This window comes from Sceloporus undulatus, chromosome 3 (assembly GCF_019175285.1).
Source record: "Sceloporus undulatus isolate JIND9_A2432 ecotype Alabama chromosome 3, SceUnd_v1.1, whole genome shotgun sequence".
In the NCBI taxonomy this organism is placed as follows: Eukaryota; Metazoa; Chordata; class Lepidosauria; order Squamata; family Phrynosomatidae; genus Sceloporus; species Sceloporus undulatus.
In genome coordinates, this window is record NC_056524.1 from 268,081,133 (window position 1) to 268,096,369 (window position 15,237).

General features: G+C 42.0%; 1 protein-coding gene across 1 annotated transcript in view; it reads right to left on the reverse strand.

Moving 5' to 3' along the window:
• Positions 1-15,237, reverse strand: part of LOC121925723 (interleukin 1 receptor accessory protein) — a 106,616-nt gene that overhangs the window by 65,355 nt on the left and 26,024 nt on the right.

Sequence of the window (15,237 nt, forward strand, 5' to 3'; positions counted from 1 at the left end):
AAAGAGAGAGAGAGAGAAAAAGAGGTTGAATAGTCATTCTTGGAAGCCTCCAGGAATAGCAATACACCTTGGGGCCCAATTGAGAAACAGGCGAGATGTTCTTGTTAACTGCTTTCAAGCTGACTTTGACCCATAGCTATCCTATGAATGAGAGACCTCCAAGTCACCCTCTCACCAGCAGCCCTGCTCAGTTCTGCAGATTGATGGCCATGTTTCTCTGAATGGAGCTATTCATCAGGAATGTGGTATTCCGTTTTTCCTATTGCCCTCCACTTTTTCAGACATTATAGTCCTGTGGTGACGAACCTATGGCATGCATGCCAGAGATGGCATGTGAAGCCATTTTTTGAGGGCACCCAGACAGTGGGAAAGAGGAGGAACAGATGTGTGCCTGACCTCTTCCCAGCCGTCCTGGGCCTTCAACTGTCTCTGGAGAGGCAGCTGAAGGCCCGAGGAGGAGAAGAAACAGGCATGCACCTGTTCCTCCTATTTCCTCCTGTGGCCCAATCCCATTGCCCTTCAACCATCTCTGGGAAAGTCCCACGCCTGGATGTCCCGCCCCCCAGAAAGCGGACGTCCCTTGCCCCTGACGTCCTGTTTTCTGGCACAGGGTAACACCCAGTGCAGGAACACCTTTGAGTTTGGGCACTCGGTCTGTAAAAGGTTCACCATCACTGTTAATCTTTTCTAGTGACTCTTCTTCTCATGGTGTGGTGGTCATCAGTAGCACCCAAGCCATACCACAGCAAAGGTGGCCTCGAGTGGCTAAAGGGATGCCAGGGAGCCTGGGAGTGATGTCAACCTTTATGATGCCACTGGATTCACCCACTTTCTGCTGCCAGGATTGTCTTTTTAGCCAATCGTTTTGATTATGTAACTCCTCTTATGTCAACCTGGCTCCCAATCCCTTTCAGAATCCAGTACAAGCTCCTTTTGCTGACATTTAAAGCTTTGCATGGCCTGGCTCCCACTTATTTCTCAGCTCTTGTGTCCCCTTACAATCTGGTACATACCTTACATTCCAGGGATTCTGGGCTGCTGACTATTTCAAGGATTTCCTCCTCTCCTCCCCGGATTCAGCCCTTTTTCCTTGCTGCTCCCTATTTCTGGAATCGCCTTCCTATCCATCCTCGGACTACTACTTCACCGGTAACTTTTAAAAACATTTCTGTTTAGCAAAGCCTTTCAGCTCAAAATCTAGATGCTGCCACCAACAAAACTGATGTTTACTGTTTTATGATATTACTATTTTACGATTTTTGTTTTGATCTTAGGACGTTAACTACATTAGTATTTTATTGACTTTCTTCTTCTATTTTTAGACTGTACACCATAGGCAAGCTCTTATCTGTATTTTGGTTACTCATATTGTACAGCACTGCGCAAATCTATAGCACTCTATAAATAAATTTTAATAATAATAACAACAACACTTTATTCAGACATTCCTCAGGTATCCTTCACTCTCCAAATTTTATTCCCTCACAGTACCCACAGGTCCTTATCTTTTTACCACTAATACAGAATGAAAAGAAAATAACATTTCGCACCCATTGCTCCTTTACTCCAACCTTGAAGATGCTGATAATTAAACCTAAACACTGTATTTGAAGGATGCATTCTCCTTACTGAGTTGCAAATGGTCCTCTCCCAAAATTGCCTCTCTAAAGCTCTTTCAGTATTCAGCATCTTGGAGCTACCAAAATGAGAAGATTGGGAGGGACATTCTTCATCAATATTTATTACCTGTGGGGGAAGAATGCCCAGCCAAGGTCAATGAATTCCTGGTTGGTGCTGAATGACAGAGAACATAATGTGCGTATGCATGGTGGATACTGTGGAGGTTGTGAAGCAAGGAGCTCTGAAAAAGGCAACCTTGATGGGTTCACCATTATTGGTGATGGAAAAGATATTTGGAATAGAGGACATGGTTATCAAATTTGCAAGTGACACTAAGTTAAGAGGGAAAGTGAATATCCCAGAGAAGAGAATCAGGATTCAAAATGATCTTTACAAATTAGAGAACTGAGCCTAGACTAACAGAATGAGTTTCAACAGGGCAAAACAGAAGGTGTTGGGTTAGGGTAAGAAAAATGAAATGCACAAATATAGGATGGGCAACACTTGTCTTGAAAGCAGTTTGTGTGAAAAGGATTTAGGGGTCTTACTAGACCAATAGCTAAATGGTTTGATGTGATAGCCAAAAAAAAAAAAAAGCCAGTGCAATTCTTCGCTGCATCAACAGGAGTTACCAGGAATACACAGTCAAAGTACTCCTTGGGATAGATGGCCATCGATTCCACATTTAAAAACCTCCAAAGAAGGAGACTCCACCACCCTCAAAAGAAGGATGTTCCACTGTCAAACAGCTTTTACTATCAGGAGGTTCTTCCTAATGTTTAGGTGGAATCTCTTTTCCTATACTTTGAATCCATTGCTCAGTGTCCTACCAGGGACGTAACCAAGGGGGGGGGGTTCCAGGGGTCCGGACCCCCCTTCCTTTAGAATAAATGGTGCATGCCACTGTGCTGCCGCACCAAGCCCCATTATAATGGTGGCACATAGTCTGGATCCCTCCCTTCTCAAAATCCTGGCTACGTCCCTAGTCCTACTCTCTGGAGCAGCAGAAAACAATCTTGCTCCATCTTCAGTATGACATCTCTTCCAATATTTAAACATGGCTATCATCTCCCCTCTTTACCTTTTCTTCTCCAGGCTAAACATACCCAGCTCCTTAAGCTGCTCCTCAGAGGGTTTGGTAGTTTCCAGACCTCTCATCATTTTGGTTGCTCTCCTCTGGACACACTCCAGCTTCTCAATGTCCGTCTTGAACTGAGGTGCCCAGAACTGGACACAGTATTCCAGGTGAGGCCTGACCAAAGCAGAATAGAGTGGCACTATTATGCCCCTCAATCTAGACTCTACACTCCTATAGATGCAACCTAAGATCATACTGATTTTGTTCCGCTGCTGCATCACATTGCTGACTGACGATTACAAAAATAAGATCATACCCTTCAACCTTTTACGGGGAAAATAGGATACATGTGGCCAAACAGCATGAGAGTGTGGTCAAGATGGCAAAAGTTATTAACAAGGAAAAACATCCCGATTAAAAGAGGCTATAGCAGTTTGCTTTTGTCTGAGCCAACCAAGGCCCCCATCCTACTTTTCCCCACAGAGTGACTGTTGTTAAATTTATTTATATCCCACGTTCCCCCAAAAATTAGGATTTAGAGATGCTTAAGATTGAAAAGAACAGTACAATGAAAAACATACAACTGGTTGAAAGCAACTTCTGCACTTTAAACTCAGTTTGCAGCAATGAAAATAAGCTGAGGATAAAGGTGGAAAGGGAGAGGTGGTGAAAGAAACTGGGACATTTTAAAGGCAGCTGAAAAAGTAGAATGGCAGAGGATTAATCGGGACTGGTCTTGCAAACTGAGACAGTTGGGAGATTAAGCCAACCACCCTTAACAACAAATAGGAGCAAGCTTGTTTTCACATAACGGCAAACCCAATAGCTACAAGAAGTTCACAAGAAGGACATGAACACATCAACATCTTCCTATTCCAAACAACTGGAATCCAAAGACATAATGCCTTAAATATTGCATGAAGCCACCCTGAACAGTAGCTTTTGTCAATCTTATTCTTCTCCAAGCACTGGCTTTTTAACCCATTCAGGCTGGAATACAACTCTTCACGTATATCCACATTGCAATAATAGCACTTTGATACCATTTTCACTTCCATGGCCATGGAATCCTGGGGTGTATAGTTTCATAAAGTATTCTCCACCGCGGTGCTCAAGTACAGTCAGCCCTCTCTATCCATGGATTCTTTATCATGGATACCACCATCCACAGCTAGAATATATATATATATATATATATATATATATATATATTCCAGAAAGCAAACTTAGATTTTTGCCATTTTATATAACGGACACTATTTTACTATGCCATTGTATTTAATGGGATTTGATCATCCACAGATTTATGCATGGCAAATTAATTGTCCCATTTCTAAGTTTTTAATTATACTGTGCTTTTAAACTTTAAGCTGCTTTGAATCCCAATTTTAGGAATAAAGTGGGATAATAATAATAATAATAATAACAACATCAACATCTTCATCTTCATCCACAGCAGGCCCTGGAACCAAACCCCAGCGGATACCAAAGGCTCACTCTACTCTCCCAGGCTTCTGAAACCAATGACCACTAAAGTGGCATCAATGTCCTATAATAGATGCATCCTTCAACTGGTTAATTCTATGAGAGCAATCACTGCCTTTTTGTCTGTGCTGGTTCCATGAAAAATACAAGGGAGGAAGAAAAAACTTGCTCTGCACACCACGTCTAATTTAATACAACTCTCCCAAGTCCTCTCTTTAATCATCTTTTCTCCTCACCTTAAGGTAAGACTTTTCAACACTGAAGCCATTTTTCATAGGGGAGTTTCTCAAATCTCTTGATCATTTTGTCTGCCCTTCTCTCCACCTTCTCCGGCTTTAATCGGGAGACAGGAACAGTGGTTTTGCAGGTCAATTATGCACTGCCTTAGGAAGAACTTTCTTCAGAAAGATGGACTCTGCCTTTTTAAAAGAACAGTAAAAAAGAAACCCAAACCCTCAGAATAGCAGGTTGAAAGTCACTCTGAAATGGGCAGATGACTGACTGCTACCCAACCTACAAACAGAAAATATGTGATTATCCCCCCATATGTGACAGAGGCGGAACTGGCTCAACCATTTGACATTTCATGCTCAAAGGACTCGTGACATAAGAAAATGTGCAAGCCAGAGGTAGGATGGAAGCAATGTCAAGAAGCTAGCTGGAGCACAAACAGATTCATTTCAAGCCAACAGGTCACTAATTCTATAGATTTTTTACTCTGCAAGCCATAAAACCATTCCCAACATTTAAAGGACATGATGTGGTGGTTGCAGTGTGCCTTCAAGTTGTTTCTAACTTATGGCACACCTTCCATAGGGTTTTCTTGGCCAGATTTGTTCAGAAGGGGTTACCTTTGCCTTCCTCTTGGACTGAGAGAATGTGACTCACCCAAGGTTACCTACCCAGTGGTTTTCCATAGCTATGTGGGGGATTTGAATCCTGGACTCCAGAATCCCAACATTTAAATGGCACAAAGATATTGTTGCTGTCGCTGTTGTATGCCTTCAAGTTGTTTCTGACTTATGGCAAACTTATCACGGCTTTTTCTGGGCCAGATTTGTTCAGAAGGGGTTTGCCTTTGCCTTCCTCTGAAGCTGAGAGAGTGTGACTTGCCCAATATCACCCAGTGGGTTTCCATGGCCGAGAGGGAATTTTTAACTCTGGTCTCCAGAGTCTTAGTCTAACACTCAAATCATTTTGCCAAATGTACTTATAGGACTCGGAGCAAAACAAATGCACAGGTATAGGATGGGGGATACCTGGCTTGACAACAGTACAGTACATGTGAAAGGGATCTAGGAGTCCAAGTAGACCACAAGTTAAACTTGAGTCAACAGTGTGATGCAGCTAAAAAAGCCAATGCGATGAAAAACACTAATATAAATGTAAATGCTTCTTAGTCATGCTCAAAATGGAAGACATTATGAAATTCCTCCCGGACAGAAGGTTGAAATGTAGGATATGCCCAGGTAAAGGAGGATGTCAGGTCACCCTACCTTCTGGCCATGTGGGCACTGGGAGACAAAGCATCTTAAAGTGCAAGAAATAAAATTTACATTCCATTAGCAACACAAAAAAGAGACTTCCTTTGACATCCAGGATGTCTCCATCCCTTGTGAGGCTACAAACCCAGGTTCCTTGTTCAGAGAAAACTGTCTACACAACTGTGAACTGGGCATTTCTGTTGCACAACGGCCAAGAGAATTTACACAAATGTAAGACTCCAACAGGATTCTGGCCATGGGTTTCCCACACTCAGCCACAAAGATAGTCAAGGTCTAGCAAAAGTTTTCAGCAATAAATAAATAAAATAAAATATGATTCAAACACAGAAGGATCCTGTTCAGCTAAGGAGATTTTTTGGGAACAGTGCGATCTTGCAAGATTCTAATTTTGCCCACTTTAAGAAAATCATTCAAGTTTTCTTTGGGTGATTTTATTAAGGATGGTTCATTAAATTCCCGGTAATGAATGTCCTTTCCGATTCCAGCGGCCGTGGGGACAGACAAATGTTTTGAGTGATGGTCCTGCTATTCGGGAAAGGCTTCCAAAGTAATACATCAGGGCACACTTTGGGCCACTTCCAAGACTTTTCATTTAGGGCAAATGGCTCATTTTGCTCAAGGAGACAAGACCAAGGGCATCCCATGTCAAGCACCAGCTAATCAGAGAGAAGCAAGATCAGTTTATGGACCATTTGAGCAATAAAAAAAAATCTAATGATGCAATAATCTCTGGTTACTAGAAACTCTAGTAAGTTTATTTAGTTGGATCTATAATGGTAGAATAATATGTTCCTTCTTTTGTCCCCCCCTCCATCTTTTCAATGTAATTTGGTTGGGAGGGTCAGAGTCCTTTTGTATTCCAGTTAGTTAGCATTTAGTGTAATAAGAAATTTGTATTTACTGTGTTTTAATTCTGTGTTTTAGCTTTAGTTTAGTTTTAGTTATATATACTGTTGTTGTGTGCCTTCAAGTTATCTCAGACTTAAGGTAACCTATCATGTTGTTTTCTTGGCAAGATTTCCATCCTCTGAGGAAGGAAGGAAGGAAGGAAGGAAGGAAGGAAGGAAGGAAGGAAGGAAAGCCCCAATGTGCTTCTTTCTGCCATATTAGCTGACCAGGGAAAGGGAGCAACTTAGGGTGCAACTTACATTGTAGAAATAATGCAGTTTGACACCACTTTAATTGCCATGGCTCCATGCTACATAATCCTGGGATTTGTAGTTTGGCAAGACACCAGCCCTCTTTGGCAGAGAAGGCTAAAGACCTTGTAAAACTACAAATCCCAGAATTCTATAAGAGGGAGCTGCAGCACTTAAAGTGGTGTCAAACTGTATTATTTAAGTCTCAAACAAGGCTGCCCAGCTGACCTGATGCTAGCCTGGCTCACTCTTTGATTCATGTTCGAGAAATCAGGAGAAAGAAATTAGAAATCAGAACAGAGAGATTCTTAACTGACTTCCACTGAGCCAAAACTGGCTGGAATCTTATTAGTGTTTTGCACATATGGGTTCCCTTGCATTTTTGATCAGCATTCAATGGATGCATCCCCCTTATGGTTTTGGAAGCAGGGCTTCACAAGTATAACCAATTCACATGGACCTAAATCCCATTGTTAGCTCCCCCTAAAAAAGACCCATCAATTCCACTGGATTTATCTATGTATCAAGTCACTATTCAACCATTGAGTCAATGGGTCTACTCTAGTTGGGACCAACTAAAAGGAGTCTGTCCATGTAGTTGTGCACTGCAAGATGGTGCACAACTATGCTGGTCCTTTCAGAAATAATGCAGTTTGACATCACTTTAACTAGCATAACTCAATGCTATGGAAATTCTGGGCTTTGTAGTTTGTTGTGGCACTGTCGGGGAAGGCTACCTATCTCAAAAAGTGCAAATCCCAGTATTCCATAGCATCAAGCCATGACAGTTAAGCTTTATTGCTGCAATGGGGCAGCACCCCAAGTCTACATTTGGCAATAGTACAACAAATAATACATTTAAAACATACACACTATCACAAAAGTTCCATGCATTCAGGAGTTACATAAGTATGCTATACAATATCAGCTACTGTCTGAGGTGGTCAGTCAGGGGTCCTAAAAATCTTTCTCTTACTGGGTCTCCTTTTACACAACACTATTGTAGCATTGTGATATCATTTTAATTGCCATGATAACATCCTATGGAATCCTGGGATCTGTAGTTTTCAGAAGCACTGGAAAAGACCTCTGGATGAAAATTTGCAAATACACCCCTGCTTTAACTGCAAATGCCAGGATTTTACATGATGGATCCAAGGGATTAATCACAGCTAAACCATTGTGTAGGATGAGTGAGAATCCAGAATTCAACCACCCAATTTAGCTAAAATGTGGAAAAAGCTGTGTGCTGCCTGAACCTTCTTTTAGGAAAAGAAAGGCTGGTAACAATTGCTGTGAAATTAATGCAGTTTGATACCGTGCTAACTGCCATGTCTCAATGCAACAGAATCCTGGGATTTCCAGTTTTTGAAAAATATTTAGCCTTCCCTGTCAGAAAGTTTTAGGGCCACAACACACTACTGATCCCACTACTGAGTCCATAAGATGGAGCCATGGCAGTTAAAGTTGTGTCAAAGCGCATTAATTCTGAAGTGCAGATGCAGCCTTAGTCACCATGATTTTTTTTCCTTCAGTTTACCAGACTTAATACATGTCCTTGCTGGAGCAGGAAACCTCGCTGAAAAGGAGAACATCTCTGGGGCCTGATCCCACCCACCCACCTCGGGGTGCGGGAAGATATCTTCATGATCCACTTGGCAACCTTTAATGTCATCCCTAATCCATCCCCTAAGGCAGCCTCTCTTCTTTCATGGCAAACCTGCTTTTTGCTCTGGTGCTTTGGATTTTCCACTACGGTAAGTCCAAAGTGAGACATAAACTGCCATCGCTGCAAGGTGCTCTTAATCTCTGCAAGCTAAGTGCATGACATGCCATTCTCAGCCAGGCAAGTAGATAAGACCTCAATGCAATTCCTTGCTGTGGGTGAGAATGATGTGCTTGGGCAAAACCCATCTCTCCTCATCTTTTTCTGCAGCCAGCATGGCCTACATTTGCTCTGAGATTGTCCCTAAATCAGCCACGGTGGTTTAGCATTGCAGCACAAGTTGAGTGACTTGTTTGAAATGCTTGGCACCAGAAGTGTTTTGTATTTCACATTCTTGGAGGATTTTGGAATACCTGAATTTGTATATATGTATAGTGCAATATCATGGACATGGGACCCAAGTCTAAAGGCTAAACAAAATTCAGTTATGTTTCATATACACTTTATACACACAGCTTGAAGACCATTTTATACAATATTTTAATTATTTTGTGCATGAAACAAAGTCTGTGCACACTGAACCATCAGAAAGCAAAGTTGTCACTATCTCAGCCACCCATGAAAAATGTTTTGGTTTTTGGAATATTTCAGATTTCAGAATACCGAATGAGGGAGACTCAGCCTGTAACTTTAAATTTCTGTTGATCATTTACAAATAGAGTTGAAGCATCCCAAGAAAAGGGGCAGGCAAAGCATTCAAGGGAATGTTGACACAGCAAAGAGAAAGGTGCAAGTGCAAGAGATTTTCAGCACTTCATTCTCTGCAAAGCTGGAAACTTGGTGACTGAAGGAAAATTGCCTTTGGTGGGCAATGCCACCATTTCCTTCCTTTGTGACTATACTTCCAGGGTAGAATGTATGGGTACACAAATGCCTCCTTCAGGGTGGCATAAAACCCTCTTCCTGTTTGGTTTGCAAATGACTGAACTCAGATTAAATGTCACAAGAAGAGCCGTAATCAAATGCCAGGACGTTGGTCTTCTGCCTGAGTCACACGACAATCATGCAAAAATAAGGCTGCATTTCAATAACAGATGGGCTTCATTTCCTCCCTTTTGGAAATGCAAAGGTCTTTTCCCTCTACCGCTTGCCCAAGGCACAGAGCTCTAGATTGGGGAGCATTCTTATTCTGTGTGCAATTCCAAACAGAGATGAACTGAGAAATTGATGGCGTTCCCAATGGGATCCCTTGCATTGCTGGGGCTTGTCATGAACCTGCAAAGGATGAAACTCAACTAACCTAATATCATTCCTTATATGTATAAGGTACAAAGACATATACCATTTCCTAAAAGTCCCCTTTTCAGCGTCTCTTCTCCAGCTGCTCCTTAGACGGCTTGGTTGTTTCCAGACCTTTCACCATTTTGGTGTGTTCCTCTGAACACGCTCCAGCCAGGGCCGTAGCCAGGATTTTGGGAAGGGGGGTCCAGAGTAAGTGCCACTATTGTGAGAGCCTAAGAGCCCCCCCCCCCCACCCCCCAAGAGATGGGGAAGAAGGGGGGGGGCTGCGTTCCTCAGGTTCATTTAGGGGAAAAGAGAGGCAGGACTCCTAGACTTCAGTCTACTTCCTCAGATGCATTTAGATGAAATGATAATAATAATAATAATAATAACAACAACAACAACAACAACAACAACAATATGTAGAGATCTTGTAGCACCTTTGGGACTAACTGAAAGAAAGAAATTGACAGCATGAGCTTTTGGAGACCGTCTGCTTCTTCAGATGCAACAACAACAACAACATGCAGAGAGATCTTGTAGCCCCTTTGAGACTAACTGAAAGAAACACATTGGCAGCATGAGTTTTCCTGGATGTCAGTTTTCTTCAGATGCATTTAGATCCAATAATAATAATAATAATAATAATAATAATAAGTGGAGAGATATTGTAGCTGAAGTGGATGAGAATCTTTGATGAAGGTGTATGTATGAGGTATGAAGGTTGGCTTTGTTGAATACCTATAGAATTCATGTTTATATGTATATGTTTTAGTCTGTAATTGCAAATATGTATGGATGTTTTTCTTTTAACTCAATAAACGTTAATTTTTAAAAAAGGCCAAAATAAAGAAAATTAAAAACTCCTTGCAAAGTAAAACCCAGAGGTCTGATAATGGACTTTGCTTACAAGGCAGGAGGGCAGAGAGGCCCAGACCTTTGCAGCTGACCTTTCATTGGTGACCCACTTAGATTGATTCCGTATGTTAATTAATTAATCATAGAATCATAGAGTCGGAAGTGACCCCAAGGGCCATCCAGTCCAACCCCATTCTGCCATGCAGGAACTCTCAATCAAAGCATCCCCATTGATATGGTGAAAAGGGGCCAGCTAACTGTATTTTATTTTATTTGTCTTTTAAAAAAGAAAAAAAGGGCTGGAAGGAAGCATCTTGCTTTTTGCATCACAGACCCTCCTCTTTTTTGTTGTTGCAAAAATCCAGAAATGACTGTTTTTGAGAAAACATGAGTTCATTATCAGAAGAAATGTACAGAGTAGAGTCCGAGTCTCCTTTATCTGTACTTCTGAAATCTGAATTATTCTGAAATCCAAAACTGACCATGAGAGCATCTGGTCTGACCCCAACTCAAGGAAACTTGGGAATCCTGAAGGTTTAGAGAAACTGAATTATTGGTGTGGTCTCAGGATTCTGCTGGCAGCTCATTTTAAAAATATTGTGTATTAAATTACCTTCAGCCTATGTCTGTGAGATGCATATGAAACAAAGATGGATTTAATGGCTGGACTTGGGTCCCAGCTCCAAAATACCCCATTAGACATATATGAATATACCAGACTCTGAAAAATTCCAAAATACATCTAGTCCTCCCTGTAGCTGATAAGAGATTATTATTGTTATTGTTGTTGTTGTTGTTATGTACATTTTACTATATTGTATATGGATATAACTGCTGAAAGGAAACTCAGAAGTCACCATTTCTTTCTTTTAAACTTCCTTTTAGAGCCTTCCTTCCTTCCTCTTTCCTTTCCTTCTCTTCCTTTCTTTAGTTCATCCTCCCTCCCTCCCTTCCTATCGTTCTTCCTTGTTCCTCCTTTTTTTCATTCCTTCATGTCTTCCTTCCCTTCTTCTTCTTCCTCCTCCTCTTGCTCTTCTTCCACACGGAGACTAGTTTTTTCTGGCAAAAGAAGAAGAAGGAGGAGCGGAAGGACTAGGGAGACTGAATGAGGAAAAGAGGGGAAAGAAGAAGTTGCAGGGAAGGAGGGAGGCCCTCCCTTTCTCTCTGGGCCTTCCTCCCTCCCTCCCTTCCCCTGGCCCTGGGTGACTGACTTCTTTCATCTTGCCATTCCCCCTCTTTCCCTGGTCTCCGAGTCTCCTCTACGCTTTTGATGGGAGGAGGAGGAGAAGGAACATTCCTGCGCCCAAGAAGGGGGGGGGTCCAGACCCCTCTGACCCCCCCCCCCCTTCGCTACATGCCTGCTCCAGCTTCTCAATATCCCTCTTCAACTGTGGTGTCCAGAACTGGACACAATATTCCAGATGAGGCCTGACCAAAGTGGAATAGAATGGGACTATTACTTCCCTCGATCTAGACACTAAGCCCCTATCTCGTTTGGGAGTGACATTCATACAAAACTTGTCCATTTGCTTAACCCTACCCACTTATGTGCAGCACCTTGGACTGAACCTATGCAGTTATAAAGTGCCTAGAATTGCAAAGGCTTTTGTGTGAAAACTCATGTTCTTTAACCAGGCCAAAGAGCGAGGGAGACCTGTCAAGAGTCACAGCATAAAAAGCAAAAGACAAAGGTCAGTTAACATTAGAATACAATGCAAATTTAAATGCAAATGAGGAAGAGGACCCAAAAGCAGTAAATGCATCAAAACCAGTCTGTTACCCAAGTTCATCCAAATCTGTAGATGTGCATTGTTTCAAACTGCTTGAACTGGTTTCAATTTCTCTTGTTTTCAGTGTTAGATTATTTACAGTACATCCCCTATATCTGCAAGGCGCACATTCCTAGAATTACTATGGTTAGAGAAAATTGCAGATAATGCCAAATGCTATATTGGAAGTTGACCAGAAACTCATGCTAGAGAATTTTCAGATGCACAGAGATCTTTTTTCTAGATGCAGGTAAGTAAATCAGACCTTTGGATATGGAGGTCTTATTTCAATATGCTTTGAATTTGCTTAAATTCTACCCAAACATTAGAAAGATTTTTTTAGCTGAAAGAGCAATTCAACTATGGAATAGACTGACTCAAGGGAATGGTGGGGTCTTCTTTGAAGGTCTTTAAATGGAGGTTGGATGGACATCTTTCAAGATTTCAGGTTGTATATTCCTTCATGGAGATCTGAGTTTGGATTAGATGGCCCTTGTGACTCCTTCTAACTCTAGGATTCTATTCTATGATTGCAAATCATTCATATCATTTTAAATAGTTTAAAACAATTTCGCATGTCAACAGGCAAGTTGGAGGTTCAGAGAAGGATGATAAAGAGGTATGGAGAACAAACCCTAGGAGGAGAGGTTGAAGGAGCTGGGCATGTTCAACCTGGTGGAGAAAAGACTGAGGGGTGGCATGATGGCACTCTTTAAATACCCCAATGGCTTTTACAGAGAGGAGGGGGCTAGCCTGTTCTCTTCTGCCCCAGAGGGTAGGACCAGGTCAAATGACTTTAGGTCACAAGGGGCTAGATTTCGATGGAACATTGGAAAGAACTTCTGACAAAGCAACCAATTGCCTACTGAGGTGGTGGGTCTCCTTCTCTGGAAATCTTCAGAAAGAGGGTGGACAGCTCCCTGCTGGAGATGCTCTAGTTGAATAGCCTGCATTGATAAGGCAGTTAGACTCAATGATCTTCCAACTCTGATTCTATGAAACAGATTTTACTGTACGTCGGCCTGAGAACCTTGGCTACAGGGCGAGATATGCATATTTTGAATAAACAAATAATAAAAAAATTTAATCTGCTTGGAGAGTTGTTAGAGGTAGCAACTTTAGCCTCTACTCACTAGCTGCAAGTTTACATCTGCCAGCATGGTACACTGATCTGAAGACTGGAATATGACTCTGGAGACCAGGGTTCGAATCCTTGCTCAGCCATGTAAGTCACACTCTCTCAGCCTCAGAGGATGACAATGGCAGAATATTTATTATTTGCAAGCAGAGAATGAGCAACAACCAGTTCCACACCACCACTCTGACAGGGCAAGCTGAGAGATAAAGCAGGCTTAGTCCAATAAATACAAAGTATCTGTGAGCCAAAAAGATCTGTCACAGGGTGAGACATCCTCCTATTTTCAAGTAACTGAATTGCAACATACCTGCTGCAAAGCAGGTGGCCCACCCAGAGGATTGATGCTGAGCTCAAAAATGACACTGCACCAGCCCAACCCTGGCTTCCTGCCTACCTCTCAGCTCTGCAGGCTAAACACAAAACCACGCCAAAGCCCAGGAGGGAAGCCAAAGGACAGAGCATCTGAGTAGAAGCATGAGCTCATCTCCTGGATACGGCTCAGGACCAGCTTGCCAAAGAGATTGGCTGCAACTGTGCTGTACAAATCGGACACTGGCGAGCTGAGGATGTTATCCCTGGGTGACAGATGGGGGGACCAGACTTCTATTCTAACTGAACCTGGCTACCAAGCAAGCCAGAAAGACTCCTAAGGTATTACAAATAGGCAAGCCAACCAAGCTGACCACTGGCCATCACTTGCAGCCAGGGTCTATAAAAAGAGGGGTCAGTTGGTAAGTCAGGCTGGGACCCAGAGAGCCAAGGGAGGCTGTGAATTTATGACAACCTCCCCCCCTCTCAAAAAAATAAAAAATCCACAGCTCCTTTCTATTGCATTATATTACAATACTATGCTTTATAATCATAGACCTCACCTGTGTCCAGTTTTAGGGACTACAATTCAAGAGAGATGTTAACAAGCTGGATCATGTCCAGAGGAGGGTGACCAAAATAGTAAAAGGTCTGGAAACCATAAAACCCTATGAGGAACAACTTAAGGAGTTGGGGATGTTTGGCCTGGAGAAGAGAAGGTTAAGGTTAACATAGCCATGTTTAACTATTTGGAAGGGTATCATATGGAGGATGGAGCAAGCTTGTTTTCTGCCGTTGCAGAGTATAGGACATGGAGCAATGGATTCAAGCTACAGGAAAAGAAATTCCACCTAAACGTTAGGAAGAACTTCATGATGGTAAAAGCTGTTCAACAGTGGAAGATGCTCCTGATTCAGAGAGTGATGCCTTTCAATATTTTTTCACAGTAGGTTTACCATAGCCTTCCTCAGAGGCTGAAAGAGTGTGACTTGCCCAAGACCACCCAGTGGGTTTCAATGGCCTAGTGGGGATTTGAACCTTGGTCTCCAAAGTCATAGTCTAATGCTCAGACCACTACACCACATTGTGCTTAATAATAATAATAATAATAATAATAATAATAATAATAATAGGATTTATTATTTATAATAATAAATTTTATTTATATACCGCTTTTCCATAGATCAAAGCGATGTACAGACAATTACAACCATACAGACATTTCATAAAAGGATAAAATCCCATAATAAAACCATACAATTTCAGAACTCTAAGCACAATCATTCGCCTTCAAGGGTAAGCAGGGAATGGATGGCAACAGGGTAGATAACTTCATTCTTCAGGGGGGGAAGGCTTGACAAAAAAGAAGAGTTTTAAGCCTCTTTTTGA